We start from the raw sequence: 27,608 nt of genomic DNA on the forward strand, positions 1-27,608 counted from the left end.
CATGATTCTGCGATTCCTGTTCTCGCAACACATAACGGCACTTTCCTTGTCATTTCCTTTTTCTATTTATTTTTATCATCATCATCATCATCATCATCATCATCATCATTATTATTATTATTATTATTATTATTATTATTATTATTATTATTATTATTATTATTATTATTATTATTACCCTCCTCACATCCGACGTCTCAGCCTTGCGCGGCACATCAGAACCCGTTCCGTCTCGTTCGGAAAGACTTCTCCGATGCATAAGACAAGGCAGCCGAGACCGTGAACTGTTCGGGGTACCTTCCTCCAGACGCGACTAGTGAATTCGCGGTAAGCGCTGAAAGTGTTTTAATTTTCTAATTTTCTTTTTTTTCTACACTACTTTTAAGTGCTATTCAATTCCGCCGAAAATATATCGCGCATCTAGCCGCGTTCAAGGCCGCTTGAACAAGGGAGACGCCGAAACCACGATGTTAGAGCCATTGAGAAATACTATGCCTTGCCACGTGCCGTGATCATCAAAACCCGTATACCGCGGACAATTCAAGCATCTTATCAGGCATTTCAGATATACTAAATGGACTTAATCTGACTCTACCGACATTCCTCGCACTGACTTTCTAAAAGAGAGCCTCGCCTCCCGCCTTAAAATAATGCAGCGGTATAGGAAGAAAAAAGTGATGAGAAGGCTTGCAGTAGCACGCATAAGAAATAAATAACGTGACCTCAACAGTAGCAAACCTGTTTGCATACAGGTTTTCACCATGTAAAAAAAAAGTCGTACTTTGCGTGCAGCTATTTCTTCTACATTTGTACTCCTGTAGATCACGATCATGTATTCGCAACTGTGAATGGTCGTCGATCGCCAGTAGGGTTTGCCAAGCCAAGTTCATGGCCGCCTGCGCACGTGCGATTTCGGAACTACGAGGCTAGAACCGTTTAGAAATCGTTCTATGTTGAGTTGCCCATCGCTATCAGGAAAACACATCTATCGTGGATAAATCAAAGAGGTTTTTAGACATGTAGGGCCCTCTGGGCTGTACTTGTCGGCGATAAGGTAGTCTCGCCGCTTATGCGATTATCTGACTGAGCTATGTCGAATGCGCGGTTGCCATAGTCGGAAGTTCGAATCCCTCTATAAGAGGTGGATTTTTTTTTTTTACGATGGGGAGCTTGAAATTCACCTTCGCGAGTGCACGTCATCTGCAGGCTTGGAGTTGCGCCTGTCACCGGCAAAAAATGCTGAGAGCGAGTGGGGCTACACTAATCCAGGTACAACCAAATAAGGAAGGCCCACAAAGCTTCAGCAAGACACTCCCTCACAAGAACAGCAATTGGCCTCCCTGGTGCAGTATTCGGCCACTCCCTCCCAAGTGACTCACTCAATTACCCAATGGCCCTGAGTCCACAGTGTTAAGAATGGCCCGCCGAGGTGCAAGATTTGCCAGCCATTTGCGACAGCGGCATCAACTTTTCTTGGAAAGTCACCGTTACGCTCTAGCCTCGGCGCCGTTGTGACTAAACGCGATCAGTGGACCAACTATTGTTACTGTACCCACCACCGCCGATCTGATCTGCTGTGAGCGGGGCAGTTGCCGAGGGAACGTCTCCAGAGGCCCCATCCCACGCGCCGTTCAAGACGCAAGAAAATGTACAACAGGCGGCCGCGCTGCGGGAGTCAGCTCGGGGAATCGAATGTGCCGTTCCTGACGTGAGCTCAGAGTTCTGCGAAGGCCGTCTGGCCTCGGTTGGGGACCGTGAACCTCGCGCAAAGAAGTGTGTGTGTGAGTGTGTGTGTGTCCCTCCGGCAGAGAGGCGGCTTGTTTGCGATGACTGGTCGAACGTTTCCCTCACCTTGGGATCGAGGGAGGACCGAGTGCTTATGAGCCGCTGTTGTGCGGCTGCTCAGTGTACTTTCTCTCGCAGTCATGCTAGACTGATCAACTGCAACGTCCTACGTAAATACTGTAAATAAATCCTTATTCCTCGTACTCGATGAGAAGCAGTCCTTCCCTCCAACAACGTCCTCAGCGTGGATAAGCTGGACGACGGCATAGGCCAGCTACCATCTAATTCATGCCAAATTCCAATCTTTACAACTGATTACGAGCGATAGGACTGACCTCCCAATCCTCACAACTGGCTGACAGCGATGAGACGGACTTTGCGACGTGGTGCTGTGTCTGCGGTGAGTGTTTGGTATTTGCTTTGACTCTCTAGGCTTCATTTTGTGGTTGTTGTGTTTAGAACAGTAGGGAAGCTAGATTTGTTGATTGTTAGCTAGGTTGTGTTTTCCTAGGTAGATTTAGCGAGCAGTACCAAGGCAGTGAAGCAGCAATCATGGAGTTAAAGAAACTACTGAGAGACGAATTGTTGATTGTTGGTGAGGAACTAGGCCTAGATGTACGTAAAGAAATGTTAGAAGCGGAATTATTGGAGCTAATTTCCGAACAGGCCAGTGAGGAAGAAATTGAGATGGGATTGGAACTTCTAAAAAAGAGAGAGAAATGGGAAAGAGAGAGAGAAGAACGGGATAGAGGGAGACAGGAACGCGATAAAAATCGCGAGTTAAGAAAAATGCAACTTGAACTTGAAAGCACACGTTTGGAGTTGTCTCAAGGAAGTAAAGGGGCTCTGGGACGATCAAGTGACGCAGAATCATACCGCATGTACAGGCTCTTAAAGCCATTTGAGGTAGGGACCGACATAGGCTTGTTCTTAAGCAATTTTGAAAGGACTTGCGAGAAGATGAACTTCGGTCCGAGTACATGGCCACAGCTGTTGCTGTCTATGTTGCCATGTGATGCGGCGGAAGTAATCGCCAGACTCAGTGCGGCAGATGCATATGATTATGCGAAAGTTAAGGCTAGTACCGCCTTTCAGGCGAAGCTTTTCGGCAAAAGTTTAGGTGCACAGGCAAGAAAGATAGCGAGGGGTATCCGGAGTTTGCATACGGCTTAAAGGCCAATCTAGACGAGTGGCTGAAAAGCGCGGAAGCGTACGACAGCAGAGACATGATCATTGAATGCAAGTGTCTAGAGCAGTTTTACAAAGGCATCCCCCTAGCTGTGAAACTGTGGGTGCAAGACAGAGTGAATGTAAGCACTGTGGAAAGGGCGGCTGAATTAGCCGAAGGGTACGCAACGCGTAGAAAGTTGAACGCCGAGGACGGAAACTGGGACGGTCGAAATAGACCGCGAAAACCATTTCTGTTCAAAAAGGTTTCGCAGACTAGACGACCAGAGCCTGTAGACGTGGAGGAAGAGCCCTCAGAAAAGAATGAGTAATCAAACGGGGAAACAATACCAATAAAGCAGAAAAGAAAATTCGAATCGTTCAGACCAATCCGCTGCTATAAATGCCACAAACTGGGACATATAGCTGTAAACTGGGGGAAGCCTAGCGTAGTTTTCTCCTACGTAGATGAAAAAGACGAGAATATGGAACATTTAAGCCCATATCTTCATGACCTGCAAGTTAATGGTAAACTATGCAGGCTGCTAAGAGACAGTGCCGCCACGATGGACATTGTCCATCCGTCTTACGTGACGGTAGATGACTGCACTGGAGAAGCAGCATGGATCAAACAGGTTGTAGAAGAACACAGCGTGTGTCTGCCTATGCCCAAAATCAAAATCAGTGGACCATTCGGGGAGCTAGTGATCGAGGCTGCAGTTTCCAAATTTTTGTTACTGCAGTACGCTTACATTTTTTCGAATCGTTCAAATCAGTTACTGCGTGAAAAAAGGCTTAAACTGGGAGAGGGCGTAGTACAGGCATTGACGCGAGGCCAAGCTCGTAAAATCGCGTCGCTTTCGGCCGAATATGCACAAGCTGCTCCAGCGGAAGTAGCAAAAGTAGGTAACTTCAGTAACCGAATCCGAGCTAGGCTCGAGGAGAAAAAAGCGGTTGAGCAAAGCCTGCCAGAAGACCAGCTCAATGAGAGCGTTTCACTAGGGAGTCAAAGTTCAAGCCTGCAGGAAGAGCAAGCTCACGCAATCACAAGTGAGACAGGGTCGTTATTATCAGCGGCCTGAAAGAACTTTGATCAGCTCTTACGTGTGGATAGAGAATCATTGGCAGCCGAGCAAAAGAATGATGAGAGCTTAGCTAAATTTCATCACACAGCCAAAAAAGGCATTGCTAGGCGCAACGTGACGATACATGAGAGAGGAGGATTGTTGTATCGGCACTACAGAGATCGAAAGGGTAGGATTTTAGATCACTTAGTCGTACCTACTAAGTACAGGGAGGACCTTTTGGGTTATGTAAATGGGTGGTCCTGCCACTTAGGCATAAACAAATCAAAGGAAAGATTGCTTATGGAATACTACTGGCCTGGCTGCTTCAGAGGCGTAGAAAACTTTGTAAGATCATGCGACGCCTGTCAGCGCTCGGGTAAACCAGGAGAGGCATGGTAAGCTCCACTAAAGGATGGAAAGCTCCACTAAAGGTGGAGCTTTCCATGCCTCAAATAACAGAACCTTTCAGACGACTTGTGATAGACACGGTAGGGCCTCTACCAAAAACAAAATCGGGTTACAGGTACTTGTTTACCATGCTGTGTCCGGCTACAAAGTTTCCAGAAGCAATCGCTCTGAAAGCGCTCAGCTCCACCGAAGTAGTAGACGCGCTTTTGACAGTATTTGCACGAGTTGTGTTTCCAGCCGAAATTCAGGCCGATCAAGGGTCACTATTCACCAGCGCACTGACTTCCACACTCTTGCAAAAGTGCGGGGTAAAGTTGATACACAATTCCGTGTATCACCCTCAGTCAAACAGTGTAGAGAGGTGGCATTCAGTGCTTAAGCGGGTTTTGCGTGCGCTCTGTTACGGTTACAAGGAGGACTGGGAAAACTGTCTGCCGGCAACTTTGTTTGCTTTGCGAACGGTTCCACATGAGGCTACAGGGTTTTCGCCAGCAGAACTAGTGTATGGGAAGACACTTCGTTCTCCACTAAGAATGTCAAGAGAGATGTGGGAGGAAAGAAGGGAGAGTCCAACAGTGGTTGAATACGTGCTAAGTCTGCTGGAACGGCTAAGCACAACCCAAGAACTAGTCGGAAAGAACATGGGAGTAGCTCAAAAGAACGCCAAATTCTATTACGACAATAATGCGAGGCTTCGTACGTTTAACGCCGGAGACCAGGTAATGATCCTCAAACCTTCAAGAAAGAACAAGCTTGAAGTTCACTGGGACGGGCCCGTTAAAGTGTTGCACAAACTTTCAGATACTAACTATGCTCTGAAAATGCCCGGTCGCAGGAAGGAGGTGAGGATATATCCCTGCAATTTGATGAAGCCGTATATAAAGCGGAGCGGAGTCGTTAACAATACCATCAAAGAGCAGGATGGCACTAGTACCAAGTTTAAGGAGTATAGGGCCACCTGCAACTCTCAAATCGGCCTAGAAGAAGTAGTAAAGCATTCGTTAAGCTCGCACGCTCTAAGGCCCCAGCAGCTAGATGAGCTAAAAGGGGTGTTAGGGGAATATCTCGACAGGTTCAGCGATCGGCCAAGTAGAACCAAACTAATAACGCATGAAATGGAGCTGACATCAACCGAACCCGTAAGATCAAAGCCTTACAGGCTGTCTCCAAGACAGAGAGAAATTATGGAGGCAGAGATACAGCGCATGCTAGAGTGTGGAGTTATTGAGCCACCTGAGAGTTACTACACGTCACCACTAATACTGGTAGAAACCCCTAACAAGGACCATCGTCCATGTGTTTACTACAGGAAGTTAAATGCCATCACTAGGGATCAGCTGCACCCGATACTCGACATTGAGGAACGAAGTGAAAGAGTTAGTGCTGCTAAATAGATTTCAATTATAGATCTCGTGCGGGGGTACTGACAAGTTCCCCTTTCAGAAAGCGCCAGCCGCTATGCCGCATTCATCTTGCCTGTAGGCACATTTCGCCCGTCCTGTAGGCACTTTGGAAGCCGCCGCCAGTACTTCGTTCGAGAATCGAGAAACCACCTTAACGATGTGGCACCTGTTCCGAAGCGGCTTCGTTGTGCGAAAAGAGCGAGCCCAAGCTCTACTCGAAACCAGAGTGCAGCTGCCAAACGAGACGATCGCGATCTTCACGGAGGAGATGGCCCGTCTTTTCCGGCACGCCGACCCGGAAATGTCGGAGGAGAAAAAAGTCCGCTTCCTGATGCGGGGCGTCAAGCAAGAACTTTTCGCCGGACTTATTGGTAACCCGCCGAAGTCCGTAGCTGAGTTTTTGTAGAGGCATCGACGATCGAGAAAACTCTGGAAATGCGGACCCGGCAATATAACCGGCAGGTGCTCACGCCGCAGTACGCCATCCAAGGACTGGATTCCGACGACCTCAGGAGACTATCAGGGCCATTGTGCGCGAAGAACTGCGCAAGGTCTTGCCTTCGTCGCAGCCTCAGGTGGCCTCGATCGGCGACATCGTGAAAGATGAGGTTCAGCGAATGCTTAGAGTTCCTGAGGTGCTACTTCAGTTACCGCAGCCCCAGCCAGGAGCGATGACCAACGCCGCCGTCGCACGCCGTCAAGTTCCCCCTCCGCGATCGCGCGAGGGCGCTGTAACGCCGCAGTTCCGTCGTCCACTCAGAGCAGCTCAGAGCAGCCCATAGCAGCTGCATGAGGTAGACGTATATTTGGCGAGCCCCCGACCACCGCCCGCTCTGCTTTCACTGCGGAGAAGTCGGCCATGTGTATAGCCGATGCCCATACCGCGACTTGGGTGTGATAGGGTTCGCCGTCCGCAGCTTGGAGAGCACCCACGTGACATCGCCGACTACCTCGCCGCTACTCAGTGGAGCCCTCGACGACCGTCCCGTTCATCGTCACCAGGCCGCTACCTGTCGCCGCAGCGCCGACCATACCCCGGCCCAGCCCGGGGCCGCTCTGCGAGCCCATATCCGGAAAACTAAAAGCAGCGACTGATGGAGGTGCGGGTGCTGTTCGTCGAACTAACGAAGATCCTCCGCCGCCGACGAAGACGACGAAGCAACCATCTCGACGACCTAATGACGACACGCCGCCGTCCCGACGAAGTCAGGAAGCCAAGACTTCACCAACGAAAGGCGACTTGACGACGCGACGTTCAAGCTTAAGTTCGACATGACGCAGCCGTGATCCGACGCCAAGACCCAACTACAACGCCAGACAATGAACCACCGACCTCGACGTGCTTCTCGACGGCCACGCAGTCACTGCCTTAGTCGACACAGGGGCCGATTACTCCGTCATTGGTGGACACATCGCCGCCCACTTGAAGAAGGTTAAGACTGCATGGGAGGGCCCTCAAATTCGGACCGCTGGAGGACACCTCATCACGCCGACTGGAATCTGCAGGGAAAGAACAACCATTCATAACCGGACTTACCCTGCCACCTTCGTTATCCTCCAACAGTGTTCACGAGACGACATTCTCGGTATGGACTTCCTGAAGTCGAAGTCAATAACGACCTGAAGTCGAAGTCAATAACGCTGTCGGAAGAAAAAGCGATGCCGCCGGAGAGCCCTCGTAGTCACCACGCCTTGAGTGTGCTCGAAGATCAAGTGAGCATTCTGCCTCGCTCCAGCATTGTTATTTCTGTCGGCACCGAAACACCCGCTGACGTAGAAGGCGTCATTGAAGACGACCAACGTCTACTGCTAGACCGTGAAATTTGCGTCGCAAGAGGGATCGCTAGACTGCATGGAGGGAAAACCGAAGTGTTGCTGACAAACTTCAGCCGGGAGTTCAAGCACATCAATAAGGGCACGACGATCGCGTACATCGAGGAAATTCTGGAAACCATTAACGCGTTTGTCCTCTCGGATTCCGCCCCATCTACCCCGACGACCATGGTCCCCGAACCAGACTACGACATTAATCTAAGTCTCCCCGTGATTAAGCAACAGCAGCTGAGAAGTCTGCTCCGACGATACAAAGGCTGCTTTTCGACGTCATCGAAGATTCGACAAACACCAGTCGCCAAGCATCGCATAATCACCGAGGAGTGCGCTCGACCACTCCGCCAGAGCTCTTACCGAGTTTCTTCGCGAGAACGTAAAGCTATAAGAGAACAAGTCGACGAAATGCTGCGCGACGACATCATCCAGCCGTCGAAAAGCCCGTGGGCATCCCCTGTTGTCCTGGTGAAGAAAAAGGACGGAACCCCACGTTTCTGCGTCGATTATCGTCGTCTGAACAAGATCACAAAGAAGGACGTATACCCCCTCTCACGGAATGACGACGCATTGGATCGGCTCTGCAACGCTAAATACTTCTCGTCGATGGACCTGAAGTCTGGCTATTGGCAAATAGAAGTCGACGAAAGGGATCGCGAAAAGACCGCCTTCATCACCCCAGACGGCCTCTACGAGTTCAAGGTTATGCCATTTAGACTGTGCTCGGCGCCTGCAACGTTCCAACACGTGATGGACACGATTTTAGCAGGATTGAAGTGGCAGACCTGTCTCGTTTACTTGGATGACGTCGTTGTCTTCGCCGGAAATTTCGACGATCACCTTAGGCGGCTTGCAACAGTACTAGAGGCCATCAAGTCATCAGGGCTTACTCTGAAGCCAGAAAAGTGCCGCTTCGCTTACGATGAGCTTCTGTTCCTAGGCCACGTCATCAGCAAGTCTGGAGTCCGCCCCGACCCGCAGAAGGCAGCTGCCATTGCAAAGTTCCCGCAGCCCATCGACAAGAAGGCAGTGCGTAGATTTCTTGGCATGTGTGCCTACTACAGGCGATTTGTCAAGGACTTTTCACGCATCGCTGGGCCGCTGACAAAGCTAACTAAATGTGACGTCGAGTTCAAGTGGGAAACGCCGCAGGCCGACGCATTTCAAGAACTCAAACGACGCATGCAGTCGCCGCCCGTACTTGCGCACTTCGACGAGCACGCCGATACCGAAATACACACTGACGCCAGTAGCCTAGGCCTCGGTGCCGTCCTAGTCCAGAGAAAAGATGACCATGAACACGCGATAGCTTACGCTAGCCGGTCGTTGCCAAAGCGGAAGGCAATTATTCTACAACCGAAAAGGAATGCCTCGCCATCGTTTGGGCTACAGCGAAATTTCGCCCCCAACTATATGGCAGGCCATTCAAAGTGGTCAGCGACCGTCACGCGTTGTGTTGGCTAGCTAACTTCAAGGACCCTTCAGGACGGCAGGCACGGTGGAGCCTGAGACTACAAGAATACGACATCACTGTAACATACAAGTCCGGACGAAAACACTCTGATGCCCACTGCCTATCACGCGCCCCCATTGACCCGCCGCCGCAAGATGACGAGGATGACGACACCTTCTTTGGAATAATAAGCGCGGAAGGCTTCGCCAAACAGCAACGAGCAGACCCGGAGCTAAAAGCCCTAGTCGAGTATTTGGAAGGGCACACCGACGTTGTCCCTAGGGCATTTAAGCAAGGATTGTCTTCGTTCACGCTTCAGAACAACCTACTCGTGAAGAAGAACTTCTCACCAGTCCGCGCCAACTACCTTCTTGTTGTTCCGTCGGCGCTGCGTCCATAAGTACTCCACGCCCTACATGACGATCCGACCGCTGGGCACCTCGGTTCGTCCCGGACGCTATCGAGGATACAAGAAAGGTATTACTGGCCGCACCTAACCGCCGATGTCGCCCGCTACGTCAAGACATGCCGAGACTGTCAGCGACGCAAGACACTACGACAAGACCAGCGGGATTACTACAGCCGATCAAGCCTCTTTAATGTCCTTTTCAGCAGATCGGGATGGACTTGTTGGGACCGTTCTCGATATCAACTTCCGGAAATAAGTGGATCGTTGTGGCGACGGACTATCTCACCCGCTTCGCTAAAACTAAAGCTCTACCGAAAGGCAGCGCAGCCAAAGTGGCGAAATTTTTTGTCGAGAACATCCTTACGAGCGGTGTAAAACATAGATGGGTGTGCTGATATAATTACAAGAACTGAGGTCAAATTTTGCGAACATAAGGGGAGCAATCTGCCAAGTTCATGTGCGATGGTAAATGCGTGTTGATCGAACACAGCGTTAAAGAAAATTGTAAGCAAGTGTTCGCAAGTATCGCGCTCCTGCTATTAGCTAGGTTTCCTAATGTCCCAAGAGAACTCTGTGTTTCACATATTTTATACTTTGAAGGAACAGGCAGCAGTGTAAGTGTTAACGTTTCTGGCTTATTTAGAAGCGTTAAGGATAATTATTGGACCCTCATATTTTTTTTTTACTTTTTCATGCGTGATATATTAGTTTCGCCTGGTAACCTCTCTGAAATAAAAAAGACAGATTGGTTTGTTTGGTGACTGAAAGGACAAGTCAATGAGTGTAGGTTAATGGGCACAGTTAATGGGGACAGGTTAACACTTGGGCTTTCGCAATAAATTACGTATGCAAGCAATCTAGAGTGTTATCAGCTTGCCTAACGAGCGGGAGATAATTGAGCTCGCTGCCCTGGCAGAACTATGAAAGGTGCCAAAGCAAATTTAGCGAAAAATGGTGGCACGCTATGGAAACTCTCTGTGCGAAGTATGGCTGGATCAAACACAGCCTTTGTAAAAAAAAATTCTTGTTAAAGTGTTAGAGCGTGTGATATGGCTGCTATCAGCTGTGCTTCCCAGTGTCTCTACATAGCTGCACTTTAACAGGTTTATATTTTGTAGAAAGCGGACGGTGGACATGTTAACTGCAGTGTGCGATTATTTTTTTTGCTTTCATTGTCCAGTTAGAAGCATTGCAATTAATTACTGATAGGAAAAAATAGGAAATTTATTTCCCTATTTTCAGGCGTCACAACATGTACCGATTGGGTTTCAGCGATGTCCTCGGTAAGCTAAATGTTTATGATTGGTGAAAATCAAGGGCGCGTTATGGGCAATGTGCAGATAAACTTGAAAGACAGGGGACTGATTATGGCATTTGCAGTAAATTACGCATGCAAGCTATCAGGAGTCTTGTGAATGTGTTTTGCGAACAGAGAATTTATGCCGCTGCCCCCCTGGGAGAACTGTGAACTCAACCGGTATCATATCTAGCGCAAACGCAAATTGAGATAGGGAGGGGGGGGGAGGGGGCAGGGAGGAAGGTAGGACACCATGGTGAATGTAATGCCGAAGTAACATGTGTGCTGATGAATTACTGGCTTTTTAAAAAATTCCCAGCAAGTTTTCCAAAGCATGACTTGTGAGCAATGTTTCAAACGGAACAGTTATATCTTCAAGGGAAACTTTTTAAAGTATGCGATATAGTCAAAAGAAACCTAAACTTTTGTTGCAACTGCTCTAAAGAAAGAGCTTCGCTGGAAATCTGCTTGTAATTTTCCCAAGGTCGCACACATCTGCTGCCTTTTCTTCTTGTGAATATTGCAAGTTATTTATGTTGATTGTGCTTCGCTGCCTATAACCTCAACAAACCTATTAATTAAACTAGCGATACATTTCTGCTGTAGACTGAAACATCAAGTAGAATTCTTTATTTAAATATTAAAATTGTAGCAAATGCGTATTTTTATGTGCGCTGTACTGCTGCTACTGCACGGGCGGGATCTGTGACCTCCTTGAGGCGCTCATTGGTTTTTGTTCATGTATAATATTGAGATTTTACATAGTTGCAGCAAGTAAATGCAAATTCAAATCATTTTTCAGGCCCTCATGTTTCACCGCCTGTGATTGATAAAGAGGTCTATCTCTGTTAAAAATAAGTGTAATTGACACAGGCATTTCCAGGCTATTTCACTTATGGTAATGTATATATATATATATATATATATATATATATATATATATATATATATATATATATATATATATATATATATATATATATATATATATATCGAGAGAGAGCGAGAGAGAGAGCCAGATCGTTTGCGACTTCCCCCTCCCATTCTAGAAATAGTTGGTACGCCACTGAACTGTTGTGCTTTTTAAACAAAGAAAGCATTTCAACATCGATTCCCAAGTATTGGCGGCGAGGAGTTACGGAGTCGCCATCTATCGGAAGCGCCTCGCTGGCGTAGTATGAGGGATGACGCGGCGCTCTCCTCATAGGTTTTGCTGTCAGCGCTCACTGAAAACACCACGCGCGAGCTCTCCCGGACATTTCTATAAGTACTTTCGAAATGAGAGAAGTTTCTTACTGTCTAAATAATAATCTTGGGCAAACTGAAAGCACACAATCGTTTACAGACGCTATCTCCTTACCGAATACGTACAGTGAACGCCACTGCGCGCGGTCGCCGCGATGGAGTCTCCCGAACCGGCTTCTTGTGTGAAAGGTAGGTAAACGCTGAGAGCAAACTATGTGAAATATGTTCTTATAGTGTTTGTATAACTAAATGGAGCGTAATAGAACGAAGCCTCAATGCAGCGATCGCGCAGATTCGCAGCGACCGACTGCGCGTCTGCATGCTTGTCCGCGCACTGTTTCGCTTTCTCCGCGCGCGCGTTTTCGCACCGTGCCATGAGCTTTAGGCCGCAGAATATGAGCATTTGACAGTATACAAGCAACCATTGTTGCGTGGGCGCTATCAGAGCTGTTCAAAAATAATTTCATTGTAGAGACTTCGACGCCTACGGCGACTGTGATGTCCCGTCGCGACGATTCAATCTTTTTTTTTTCTTCTAAATTCTTTTACCTTTCAATATTATTTCTCGAGTTGCGTCGCACTGTATGTTTATCGGTGTTCTCAGCGTGCAATTTCCCGCTGCTCCTTTATTATAATCCAGTGCATTAATTCATAACACAAACATGACCATATGCCATGCTTTTTTTAAATGTGCCTCTCACCGCTGCCTTTCCATTCCACTGAACTTGCGAGTATCTATAGCATCGACAAGTTCATAGACCAAACCGTCATGACATTAGTCGGGCAGCGGACTCGGGCGAGCGTCTCAGTGCGCGTTTTCAGAACATCGCAGACCGGGCGATGTAGCAGAAATCTTCCTCGCGTCTGTGCTTCCTGCATACCCGAGTTGTAGCCGATGACTGTTTGCCGGTTTCGCGAGCCAAGCTTCACGCAGCTTCTGGTCCTGCGACTGCGTGTGAATAAGGCTGACACCGGGCTCTGTTGCGTACGTCTGGCACTGCGGCACTGAGCAGTAGCTTACCATGTTGTGCGCCTTCAAAGCGCACAACCTACCTATTGCCACTACCTATTGTAGTGCTTTGAAGCGTTGTAAAGGAGACACTCGAAGCGGGAAGATTTCGCCACTAAATGAGGACCGCAGCGTACGAGGGAATTTAAACTCGTTTTCAGCTCGCTTCGGCGCGCCCGAAGCAGCCGACGCGGCCGCTATGTCCACGTGATCCCTCCTAGCACGTCACGCCGACGGTGGGGGCCAGGTTTTCCAGTGGTGGAGTTCGAGGCCAATACGCATAAAACTAAATCAAGGGGGAATGCAACAGAAACTCGACACCTCATTCTTGCGTCCTCCAATATTTGAGGCAGTTGCATATTACTTATGTAGAAGAAGATATCTTTGCTTTTCTTTATTTATTGTTTTTGCTTGGGTTCGTATAGAATTATATTGGAAATCTCCATCATTTGAGCGCAGCACTTGGAAAACAACCGTGGCGCGAATGATAAAGGCTCGGGCCAAACCTCTGAATTCGTGTCGTGCATTTTACCCCCAGCCGCGTACATGGACGCAACGCTGTGCCCGTCCATAATGTTCCTATGCTACATCAAAGAAGCCGTAAGGGAAGCGCGCAGTGTTCAGCGGAAAAATACCGGGACTCCCCCTTGCCGCCACAGTGCAAGCCACCGTGGTGCAAGCCGTGAAGAAGCGGTTTGCAGCCTCCTCAACAGATGGCGGCACCATGCTCGCTGCACGCGCGGCCCACGTTCATCCCGACGTGAGTGCCGGTCGTTGTGGTCACGTGATGTGAGACCGAAAACCGGTACTCCTTGTGTTGTTACCTTTCTTAGCCCCGCCGCGCATCTAAGGAACATGTTTCTACATTTCCTGTAGAGCGGAAATAAGAATTTGCTTCCGTTTTTATGCTGTCGTTACGCGTTCTTTATGTTCCGCTTCACTGACACCTAGACAGAAAGGCTTGAACGATGCGCAACGAGCAAGGTAAAATAGTCGCATGAAGACGTAATATAAATGAGTAAAGGGAAGCCTCATGATGCCACGAGCCTATAACAAGCGAATTACTAGTACCAATAGTGTAAATAATTCCTATAGTCATTGCCTACAATAGTGTGGTTTCGAGTGCTGACTACGTGAAGCGTACACGTTAAGCTCAATGCGGAAACAGAAGCGTCCGAGCAAAATCACGATGATGTCCACATAAGAACTTACAAACGGAAAACCACGAAGTGAAGCAAGTTATCGAGAAAACCTACATTCAAGATTGCCTTGCAATATTCTTTCTCCAAAAAGAAAAAAAAAAAACAAGAAAAAACTCCGAGGCGACAGTGATTCAATCTACAAAGAAAACCAAAAAGCACAGACTGCATAACGAATCAGGTTATAATTGTAATGAAATATTTATGCAATTTTTATTAGTGCTCCAGCAGGAACAATATCGAGCTATTAATGCCACTCAACACAACAAAGGCAATTTTCTGAACATAGTTTTCTACAGTAAAAAAGCATGCCAAAATACTCGTGCATTGTACGTTAAGCAACCTCTACAATAAGCTCGGATAGAATGAACGAATTAGGCCTGAACCAGCACATGCAAGTATCGTTTTGGCGGGTATCTTACTTTTAAACCTTCAAAAATTAGACTTTATTCTAAGTAAGGCTGTGACGTTTATGCTTACTAAAGTTTCTGTATTTGGCTCCCCCAAAGAACTAATATCAGTCTAACAAACAGCTACTCGAAATGCCCCGAACATAATTGGGAATGAAGTTCGTTTCTATGATGATAATTCATCACTATTGTCACCTTCACGGGTGCAACATACCAAATCCCGCAATGATCCGTATTTTGCACTTCGCTGTAGTTCCAAGTGCGCCATGAGAAACGAAATTGTTGGCATTGAACTGGTGCTGCATGAAACGAGCTGAAAGGATTAAGTTTGCGTATAAGCCGTGTAAATTATTCTGGTTTTGTGTTATGGGACGTTTCGTAGGCATGTTACCAATGCTGACACCGATGCTGGGGTGACCAGCGACCACGAGTCGTGCGATGGGCTGTCGTACCGACGATGCCAACGGTTGTTCGACGGTTGGCATCGACGCAGAGAAGAGTGGACATCCGCCTTGCTCCGGTGTTAGCGATGCCAGTTATCTGAAATTTCGCGAGAAACCTACTCGCTTTGTAAATGACCAATCATGTGCGCCTAACTTTCATTTAACACACTACATTGTCGATTACGCAAACTTCGTGCACGACGAAGAGAATACAAAGAGCGAGAACCTGCCACACACAAAAATAAGCTACCAATTACAGCGTGCTCAACAGTTTCCCAGTCGCCGATGCCGAAGGGGCACATCTGCACATACCAACGCGTCTGCAAGCTTGTGCTGCGATGGTGCTCATAAACTGCGTTTAGCAGTGTGTTGACGTTAACGGGCAAGTGCGAGGCACTTTTACTGAATACTATTATGAACAGTCATGATTTCTCCAGATACACTCGCAGTCACAGCTTGTCGTCGGCATTACGGGGACAAAACGGTTCGCGTCCATGTCGACAACGCTGGCGGTTACTTGCTCGCATCGTCTGCTCCGCACTGCCGCCACCAGCCAAAACGTTTCCGGCACTCGCCCGCTATAAATACTGCGCACGCACACTTGTATACGACACAAGGTTGATTGAGTACGAACGCCTTCCTTGGCACGAGCAGACGCATTTAAGGTTTTATACCTCTTAACTTCACCTTGCGGCTGCTGTCTGGTGCGAGGGATTCGCAATATCGTTTCGACGTAGAAATGACCCTAATCGCTCAATCTAATTCATTACTCCAAATTATCACGGAATTGCTCTTCAACGCGTTTGTCTGCTTACGTTGCACTGACGCTTCCTTGCTTTTATTTTTGAAATTCCATTCTTTCTTGTTCTCCCTCTGTTTGCATAGACATCAGTGTATAATAAATATAACAAAAAAGAAATAAAGAATTATATGGAAAGTGTTAATTAACCGCATGTTCGTGCTCACTTGTCAACTTTTATTGCGATAGGAATGACATGGACACTCCATGTGAATTTTCGCCGTTGCCGCCTTGATGTTTCGTATAAAGACCAATTGCGATAAGATAATATTACTCCTCGAGCGCCGTATGTTGTGGGTTCTAGAGGAAGCGCGCGAAGGTGAGCCGACAAGCTTGGTAGCCTGATGCCGATTCTCTCCCCGAGCGCCAAGCGTAGGAGGTCACGGGAGCAAGCGCCGTGGCTGCGCATGGCGCGGCTCAGCGCATACGCGGCACGCGCTCCCTGTCCTGGAGGCAATCTGCAGCGGATGCGAAGTCTAGAGGCTGTTTCACATGCTGCGATTTTCGTCGCACCGGAAGTGCGATTTCCGTCGTTTGCGATGAAAATCGCAGTCGCAGTGCCGACCCCCCGATTTTCGGCTGCGACCAACCGGTTTAGCCTGTTTCACATGATGCGATTTTCGTCGCACCGGAAGTGCGATTTCCGTCGCTTGCGATGGAAATCGCAGTCGCAGTGCCGACCCCCCGATTTTCGGCTGCGACCAACCGGTTTAGCCTGTTTCACATGATGCGATTTTCGTCGCACCGGAAGTGCGATTTCCGTCGTTTGCGATGGAAATCGCAGTCGCAGTGCCGACCCCCCGATTTTCGGCTGCGACCAACCGGTTGGTCGCACAGTCGCACCGTCGCTGCGATTTTCCGTCGAAATTGCGCGGAGAGCTGGCAACGGAGCTATTTCGCCGGTTTGTTTTGGAAAATGGCGTCTCGTACGACAAGTGCAATCGCGGAGACGTGGATCGTCGAATTCGGTACGTACGCGAAGGGAGAATAAAAAAACTTGTACAGATTGCATTCTCCGATTGCTATGCGTTTGCTTACACGCTACACAGCAAATGAAGTGCATTTTCACGTTTGCTTCGTACGCCTTTGCGAGTTGTCAGTGCTAGGAGGTGTTCGATCGCCAGCAGACGACGAGGTCGTCACAATTTTCTTTTGTTGAGTAGCATGCAAAAATCGCGCTTACGGAGCAGCTTGAATTGTTTCAACCTCGGCAAAGGCAAATGACAAGACAGCAAAGTACCCGAAGTTTCAACGTTGCGCTGAACGCGGTACCGTTCAGTTGCATTTTCTTGTCGGTTTTCAAGCATGAATTTCCCGATGCATCTTGAAAGCTTATCTTGCCTCTTATTAAATTTGACAGAGCGAAAGTGTAGGCTATCGTAATGAATTTTCTACAATAGCATTAAATCCGTGGCTTGAATAAAACATTACATGCACGTTAACTTGCACCTCTTCTCTGGATAAGTTTTTTTTCTTGCACAGAAACCTATAAACATTGACTATGTTGCGGACTTTGTATCCTTACTGCATCTGTATTAACACTTGCTCTGCAAGGTAATTAACTGTACAGCTAGTAGATTAAGTAAATTGCTTGCTATAGTGTCACAGTGACAACGTACCCTCCTTCACAATCATGTAGAACTCGTGCAACAATGCGAAAAGCAGGCAAACGGCCTGTTCTTGTGGGGATAAAACAGTATAAAACGACATGCTGAAGAAAATTAAATCAAAACTGTGCAGTGAAGTCAGCCAGTACAAGCAGTTCTTGCACGTTCACAGCTGATCAAGTGTGCAGAAACATTCATGCCTTACATGTTTCTACTAAGTTTCTAATAAGTTTGTGATGACATATATTAGTGTGTAAACCCATATAACGATATCCGCTGCGATTACTATCTTTATAATTAATGAAATACCATGCTACTTGCAAGAACATATATCACCCGAGGATTTTAGAACAAATTTCTGCATTTCAACTATATGTGGTTTATTCAATAAAAGACCACAAACGGGGCTTTTTTGCAATGACAAACTTATTCCAAACTTTACTTACATACAGGCAAGAAAAAAAATTATAGACAGAAATATTGTTCTTCAATTTGTTCACCTGCTACTGTGGCTATAGCATTCTGCTGCTAACACAAGGCGAGGGATTGAAAAAAAAGAAAGACTAGAATCAAGAACTACCCCAGATTGCACATTGTGATCCACATAGCTGGACAAATATGCCCGCAAGTCAACATCCACAAATCCTCAGCTAGTGTAAGCCCATGACGGCAGAGGCAGCACGTGGGTGAAACAATTATGCAATGCCTGGACGCAACTTCCACACCTGGTGAAAAGAATAATCTCGAAATAATGGGGGTGGACGAGTGGATACTATAGAAAATCGCAGATGCTGTGCTTGTGTTCAAGGTGTGGTACGGTATGAATTGCCAGCAGCACACAAAAAAGACAACTAATTGAATACAGGCATTGGGTAGTAATAACAGGTCTTTCCAACTTTACCATGCTTGAAGACCTCTATGAGAAAGAGCTAACGAACAAGCACCTACACAGAGTAGAGTTGCAGCCTGCACCACAAATTCTTTGTCTCAAGAGCTCAGAACCTCGTCCCAAGATACTATGCCAGCTAGCATATGAGATGCAAAGACGACTACCCCTCCCTTCAGAAACACAACCTCGAGAGTACCTGAACTTGAAACACAACAGGCCCATACCGTGGAATATGGGGGCAAACAATTAGGCCAGGAGACTATATGCAACTGCCAAACACACAGAAGAGGTTGCTAATTATGAAGATGCAAGCAAACATAAGGTACATATGGCATGGCAATAGCAGTGTAACAGTAGTATGACACTACATAAAACTAAACTCCATATAAGTGAGTACCATTCCAGGTCATCCTACACCTAGAAAAGCTGAACTGAAAGCAATCAAAGCAGCACTTGTAGTGCAGATTACACCCCGTACAACACCCTGCATGGATTCACCAGAAACTGTCTGGGCCTGCACATCACACAAAATTGTCAGGAAAATCAGGAGAGTGACACGCGACTTGCAAGCACATGGCCAGAAATTAAATTACAGGATGCATAGCTGTGCAGATATTCCAGGACACAAGCGGGCTTATAAGCCTGACATAATAACTGAAAACTAGATGAGTTTGTGTGTATTCATTATTAACTAAAGTGCAACAGATAGACAACAGACAAGAACGAAGCGCTCTGTGTGTTCACTTCGTTCCTGTTCATCGCATTTCTGTTGCACTATAGTTAATGAATTCATAAGGTTGCACAGGAGAAGGATGATACCTCTGCCCAAGGGCCCGATCTCACATCCAAATCCACGTGTGTGCACACACACACACAAATGTTGCAAGAGTGCATAGCATGAAGCACTATCAACAGGATGACACTAGATATGGATGAGGACTAACTTTCAAGTGACTGAGGTTCATTTGTAAAAATGTGGCGAGTTACTTAAATTACCAGAAAAAAAAGGACGATGAGCAAAACGAGAACAAGGTGAAAGCAGGAGCCAAAGTTTCGACAAGTGGACATCTCTTCTTCAAGGTACACTTGTGGAAACGTTGGCTCCTACTTTCACCTTGTTCTCATGTTGCTCGTCGTCTTGAATTTCCATCTCCTGCCTTCCCCGAGTTTTCCCCAGAAAAAGAAAGACATCTTTGAAGGATAGATAAAAATTGGTGCTTGATGCAGCCAAACATAAATAAAAATGCTACAGAAAGAAAATAGAGAAAAATTCCAAGTGCAGGAAAAAACCATTACAATTACCAATCCTGCATGCCAGCACCTTTCAAGAAACACTGTTGTTATTCCAATAGACAGACTGACAGCTTGCTTATACAAGCACATTCTTCCAGTTCCATGCCATAGGGAAAAAAATAGAGTTTCCTGGAAGGTAGCCACATGCACACTTGGTGATCGCAATGTTTTTTTTTCCCTGGACTTGTATATCTATATGTATTTTCTCCCTTTCCTGCTTTTATGTTTGGTTTCATCAAGCACTAATCTTTTTATCAGGTTTTATCGCTGTACTACTTTGTGGTAACCTTTATAGATCACTGCATTTTCACAATAAACCTTTTAATTAGGAGTTAGCGTACCCTGTTCGTACGCTTCACACTGTACATTCTTGCTACATTGGCCAAATAAAAGATTTTATAAGGTATCATGAGGGCAATTAAAGTGACTTGTTGCAGTCTAAAAAAAAAACGAATAGCCTGGCTGCAAATGGCACCCGAGAACACATAGGACAAACAAGAAAACCGAGACGATCTAACAACCAAAAGTTTAATGTGCACACCGAGTAAATGCTCGCTGACAAGCAATAGACTGAAGATACACAAAAAGGAGACGCAAAAATTCATGTGCGTTTCCTGACAGGAAATGCATCCATTTCTAACGGAGGCCGTGCTGACAAGATTAACCCAGCATTTTTAGATCTACAGCTTCCGTAATTTCTCTAGGCAGCCGATCTGCACAGAATGCTAGCTTCTTCCTCTGCAATGCACGCTCAGATGTGGAGAGTGCATTGTAGAGGAAGCTAGCATTCTGTGGAGATCGGCTGCCTAGAGAAATTGTGGATGCTGTAGATGCAAATACACTGGGAGAATCTTGTGTCAGCATGGCCGCTGTTACACTTTCAGAGATGGATGCGTTTCCTGTTGGGATCTGTATAAACACGCATCAGATCTTGCTTCTGCTTTTTGTGTAAATTCGGTTTATTGCTTGTCGACCAGCATTTACTCGGCATGTTCAATAAACTTTCATTTGTTAATACACCTCATGATTGTCTTGGTCTTTAGCAGAAAGGTGTTCATTCTTTATACAGTGAAGCTGTATATGCCTAGGCGAAACACTCATGGTCCGATCCCAAAAAGCCCTAGTGTAGGGGTATGCGCCATTGTTTAAGTGGGTGTGAGCCATTGCATTCGTCTTGCATGATGGACGGAGACATTTCTTGTTGGGTAGACATAGAAATGCTTATGCATTTCAAACATGCATTTATCTGCGTATTATTGCAGGGAAGGGACACAGAGGGGGATGGGGTTAAGACAAGATCATGATGTCATTATTATCTCACAGCAAAGGTGTGGTGGGCCATTGGCTAGACCGATAGTGACGTCGTTTCTCTCTAGCAGCAAGAGCGCGCGTGCAGCAGTCTCTCTCCGACTTCCCAATAGGTTCAAAAATGTGTCCCTGTATTTAATTAAATGAAATGTGCCGCCCCGGTGTGTCACTCCGTAACTACAGTGCATAACTGAGTCATAAACATTATGATTAACGCATTACAAAACACAAGTGCGTAACATAATTCAGAACGACTTTGATGGACCCGCTGGATTAACACAATGAACCACTCATTGCACTTTCCATGATGGTGATCTTGCAAAGTGCAATGTGTGGCATTCCAAATAAGAAATGTGATAAACCTAAGCCAAACGTGCATAACCTCATTAAGAAGCACAGACATAACCAATAATATAGAAAGACTTGAATAAACCATTGGAATTAACCCAGTGATAAACACCGGGGCTGCACATTTCAGCTTCGCTGCTTTACCGTCTGTACAGGGTGCATGGGTAGTAACTTTTTCTGTTATTGTTTGTTAAGTATTGTATAATGTTGTGCCAGTAAAACACGTTGGGCTAGTTGGTGCAATGTATTGGTATTGCTTTTTTTGCTGGTTTTTTTTCGTAATGTTGTGCCCTTCTTCCTTTTGTAACAACTTTTTTATTCCCCCTCGCATAATACTCCAACCTTGCAGCCTGCGAGGTATATAAATAAATAAGTACATAAGCACGTCATTCATTCATCTGCATACACCTTGCACCATTCCTTGCTCAACAAACGTCACTGCGTTGACTTCTCGCAGCGTGCATCTACATTAACTGCCGTTTGCGTTTCGGTATGGTTTGTGAACAGTGTAATGCATAAATATTACATGACATTAAGGTTGTGACCTATGCGGTGCACAAGCAAACCTAGCAAAAGATGACATGTTGGATTGTTGAAAATAAGACAAATTGTATATATCGCAGTTACCTTAACAGCATTTAATTGACCTCTTGACAAAAACTTCACTTCGCATAGACTCTAACACGTACACTTTCTTTTCTTTTTTGCTTAATAATGCCATCGTTACTGCATGGCCACATTGTAGATTTGAAAACAAAGTAAAATAAATTTGTTTGTTGCAATATAACAATATGTGTAGATCACTGCGATTGTAACACCAGAACTTGATACAAACATGCACACTATAGGATGCAGACAAATGCTCAGGACAAACTCCAGAATGTTTGCATCCTGATACTTATGAAAGTGAACGGTTTCATTCCATGGCTGTCAATGAGAGGGAGAGAGAAAACTTGTGTTCGTGGAACAAAAACGCATTGATAAGCTTAGACATATAGTCATTGCTTAACACTTTCGAAATGAATAATTATAGCTTGCTATCATTGAAGCAGCCTTTCGACAGCAAGAAAAGGAATCAGTTTTTCCAGCTCTGAACATTGAATTGCAGGAAATGCAAGCAGGCATAAAATTCTGACAATATAATCTGTTTCGGAATACCAAATTGGAATAAACATTGAGGCTTGCATTTGTACTTTCTCTGGCTGAGCAATCTAGTTTGAAATGACTCCCATAAGCATGTCGGAACAATGTTGATCTAATACAGGTTAAATGCATGACTAGCTTAAGAAATCTGGATGATTGCTATAAATTACAGCGAAGAAACTATAATATCTAATAACATTAATAATATAATAACAATATTTATTTCCGCAAAACAGGCTAACCGTGAGAGGCGTGCGAGGCTCAGCAGAAAGCTGAAAAATTCTACGGCAAGTGCACCTGCCGTGGGCCTACGCTCCTGCATTATGAATAGCGCGTATTGATATGGTCTTCTTGTTAGAAGTTCCGAGTATACTATCAGCGCGAGACACGGGACAACAAAGTGGACGAGAAGCGTGTCTTTTAGAATGCTATGTTACAACGTACAGGCTTCTACAAAAGTGACGGTAACTGCTCGAAACATTTGATGCGTCGGCTTTTGCGCCTTCAGAAATATTTGGAGAGGGCTCCCATATATATATTCGCAGCGCAAGCACGGCGATGGACGAACCAGGCTAGCGCTAAGGTTGAATTTCACAACACAATTTTCATTCCACGTCATAATCACACAGATCGTTTGAGGCTTCGTTCAGGGGCACACGCGGGCGTTCGGGTTGGTGCTTCTTGTTGCGTTTGGCATAAGAATATGGCTAGGAGCAGGCACCACATATGCGCAATGACGAGCAATATACACGCATCATTTCTCCAGAAGCTGACGCCGAGCACGGGTAGCGCGAGGATCTTGTTGGGCTGACACGACGACTTCGTGGCAGCCGAATTCCGAATACTGCATATGCGGTGAGGGTAGCTATATGAACTTGTCGATAGGTCATCTTGTAGATTGTTGTAGCGCAGGCAGAATGAAACGTTCATAGAAGGTAGATAAGACAACACACAGCGCTGCACCATAGAATAAAGAATCGCTGAACCACCGGCGAACAGCTGTTTACGTGCGCGATGTCGCACTGAACTACAGAAACCGCCGTCGCGCACCCCAAGACAAATCTTAACTAACGTTTTTTAAATTAGTAAACGTACATATTATTTGCTTCTAATCAAGAGAAGTCAATAATATTATAGTGTGAACGTTTTATTCACTACAATAAAATAATTATGCAGCGTGTGCCACAAAACCTGGCAGTAAGCAACCCTGGGCGTCGCACCAGTCGCATTGTTGAAATCGCAATCATGTGAAATGAGCCCTCTAAAAATCGCATTGCGACGCGTGCGACAGCACCGATTTTCGTCGTTGCAGTCGCAGCGTGTGAAACAGCCTTTTGTCGCACAGTCGCACCGTCGCACCGATCGCTGCGATTTTCCGTCGAAATTGCGCGGAGAGCTGTCAACGGAGCTATTTCGCCGGTTTGTTTTGGAGAATGGCGTCTCGCACGACAAGTGGAATGCGCGGAGACGTGGATCGTCGAATTCGGTACGTACGCGAAGGGAGAATGAAAAACTTGTACCGCAGATTGCATTCTCCGATTTCTATGCGTTTGTTGACACGCTACACAGCAAATGAAGTGCATTTTCACGTTTGCTTCGTACGCCTTTGCGAGTTGTCAGTGCTAGGAGGTGTTCGATCCCCAGCAGACGACGAGGTCGTCACAATTTTCTTTTGCTGAGCAGCATGCAGAAATCGCGCTTACGGAGCAGCTTGAATTATTTCAAACTTGGCAAGGGCAAATGACAAGACAGCAAAGTACCCGAAGTTTCAACGTTGCGCTGAACGCGGTACCGTTCAGTTGCATTTTCTTGTCGGTTTTCAAGCATGAATTTCCCGATGCATGTTGAAAGCTTATCTTGCCTCTTATTAAATTTGACAGAGCGAAAGTGTAGGCTATCGTAATGAATTTGCTACGATAGCATTAAATCCGTGGCTTGAATAAAACATTACATGCACGTTAAGTTGCACCTCTTCTCTGGATAATTTTTTTTTCTTGCACCGAAACCAATAAACATTGACTTTATTGCGGACTTTGTATCCTTACTGCATCTGTATGCACACTTGCTCTGCAAGGAACTTAACTGTACAGCTAGTAGATTAAGTAAATTGCTTGCTATAATGGCACAGTGACAACGTACCCTCCTGCACAATTATGTAGAACTCGTGCAACAATGCCAAAAGCAGGCAAATGGCCTGTTCTTGTGGGGATAAAAGAGTATAAAACGACACGCTGAAGAAAAGTAAATCAAAACTGTGCAGTGAAGTCAGTCAGTACAAGCAGTTCTTGCACGTTCACGGCTGATCAAGTGTGCAGAAACATTCATGCCTTACATGTTTCTAGTAAGTTCCTAATAACTTTGTGATCACATATATTAGTGTGTAAAACCATATAACGATATCCGCTGCGATTACTATCTTTATAATTAATGAAATACCATGCTACTTGCAAGAACATATATCACCCGAGCATTTTAGAACAAATTTCTGCATTTCAACTATATGTGGTTTATTCAATAAAAGACCACAAACGGGGCTTTTTTGCAATGACAAACTTATTCCCAACTTTACTTACATACAGGCAAGAAAAAAAATTATAGACAGAAATGTTGTTCTTCAATTTGTTCACCTGCCACTGTGGCTATAGCATTCTGCTGCTAACACAAGGCGAGGGGTTGTTTTGCCAGCCATGGAAGTCGCATTTCGATGGGAGTCATAGGCGAAAAAAAAAGCTCTTGCACTTAGATTTAGTTCATCACCTTTTATTGAACCCTTACACTTCAAAATACTATTGCATAGGGGGGGGGGGCATGCTTATGCAAAATCTAACACCAATAGAAAGCAAAGGGCAGAATTGTAAAACAACCATGTTTCGTGATAATTCGAGTGTAAATATTCATTGCGTCAATATGTACTGTTCAACAGCACTGCACAAATAAGCATGATCAGGTATAGCAAGTACTCTGTCAGGAAGCTGGTTCTACAGATGTATAATGTCAAGGCATGAATGCTCATATTACATATACGTCGCACACATAGCACAAAGAAAACCTTTTTCAAGAGTTGTCCCTTCTGGCAGATATGAGTGGGCCATAAGCAGCAGAAACTTTATTGCAGGACATTGTGTAATACCGCTTATGAAAGAATGAAGAGAGTGAAGAGGCTTTTAACAGCAGTACCTCATGCTGCTCTAATAAGAGGAACGATGAGCAAAAACATTTCTGGTAGAGCACTTAAACAGTAACTTTCTGAAAGGCAGAAAATTCCAGGTGAGAGTTGGAGGTACATTTGGCCCACACACACCAACAACACGGGCATACTACAAGAAACACTACAGCCTATGGTGTATTACAGTCTATGGGAAAGCTATCTGATACAGAAATCAAAAAATGATGCAACAAGCCCTCAACAACACTGGAGACTTTCCTGGCCAGTCTGGCCTCTCGCTTTCTGATAAGTCAGCTCATTTCAACGTCGGGAAAAAAAGAAAGACTAGAATCAAGAACTACCCCAGATTGCACATTGTGATCCACATAGCTGGACAAGTATGCCCACAAGTCAACATCCACAAATCCTCAGCTAGTGTAAGCCCATGACGGCAGAGCCAGCACGTGGGTGAAACAATTATGCAATGCCTGGACGCAACTTCCACACCTGGTGAAAAGAATAATCTCGAAATAATGGGGGTGGACAAGTGGATACTATAGAAAATCGCAGATGCTGTGCTTGTGTCCAAGGTATGGTACGGTATGAATTACCAGCAGCACACAAAAAAGACAACTCGTCGAATACAGGCATCGGGTAGTAATAACAGGTCTTTCCAACTTTACCATGCTTGAAGACCTCTATGAGAAAGAGCTAACGAACAAGCACCTAGACAGTAGAGTTGCAGCCTGCACCACAAATTTTTTGTCTCAAGAGCTCAGAACCTCGTCCCAAGATACTATGCCAGCTAGCATATGAGATGCAAAGACGACTACCCCTCCCTTCAGAAACACAACCTAGGGAGTGCCTGAACTTGAAACACAACAAGCCCATACCGCGGAATATGGGGGCAAACAATTAGGCCAGGAGACTATATGCAACTGCCAAACACACAGAGGAGGTTGCTAATCATGAAGACGCAAGCAAACATAAGGCACATATGGCATGGCAATAGCAGTGTAACAGTAGTATGACACTACATAAAGCTAAACCCTATATAAGTGAGTACCATTCCAGGTCATCCTACACCTAGAAAAGCTGAACTGAAAGCAATCAAAGCAGCACTTGTAGTGGAGATTACACCCTGCACAACACCCTGCATGGATTCACTAGAAACTATTTGGGCCTGCACATCACACAAGATTGTCAGGAAAATCAGGAGATTGACACGCGACTTGCGAGCACATGGCCAGAAATTAAATTACAGGATACATAGCCGTGCAGATATTCCAGGACACAAGCAGGCTTATAAGCCCGACATAATAACTGAAATCTAGATGAGTTTGTGTGTATTCATTATTAACTAAAGTGCTACAGATTGACAACAGACAAGAACGAAGCGCTCTGTGTGTTCACTTCGTTCCTGTCCATCGTATTTCTGTTGCACTATAGTTAATTACAATAGATTGTAACACCATAACTTGATACAAACATGCACACTATAGCATGCGGACAAATGCTCAGGACAAACTCCAGAATGTTTGCATCCTGATACTTATGAAAGTGAACGGTTTCATTCCAAGGCTGTCAATGAGACGGAGAGAGAAAACTTGATTGTGTTCGTGGAACAAAAACGCATTGATAAGCTTAGACATATAGTCATTGCTTAACACTTTCGAAATGAATAATTATAGCTTGCTATCGACATTGAAGCAGCCTTTCGACAGCAATAAAAGGAATCAGTTTTTCCAGCTCTGAACATTGACTTGCAGGAAATGCAAGCAGACACAAAATTCTGCCAATATAATCTGTTTAGGAATACCGAATTGGAATAAACATTGAGGCTTGCATTTGTACTTTCTCTGGCTGAGCAATCTAGTTTGAAATGACTCCCATAAGCATGTCGTAACAATGTTGATCTAATACAGGTTAAATGCATGACTAGCGTAAGAAATCT

Source organism: Dermacentor variabilis, chromosome 5 (assembly GCF_050947875.1).
Source record: "Dermacentor variabilis isolate Ectoservices chromosome 5, ASM5094787v1, whole genome shotgun sequence".
NCBI lineage: Eukaryota > Metazoa > Arthropoda > Arachnida > Ixodida > Ixodidae > Dermacentor > Dermacentor variabilis.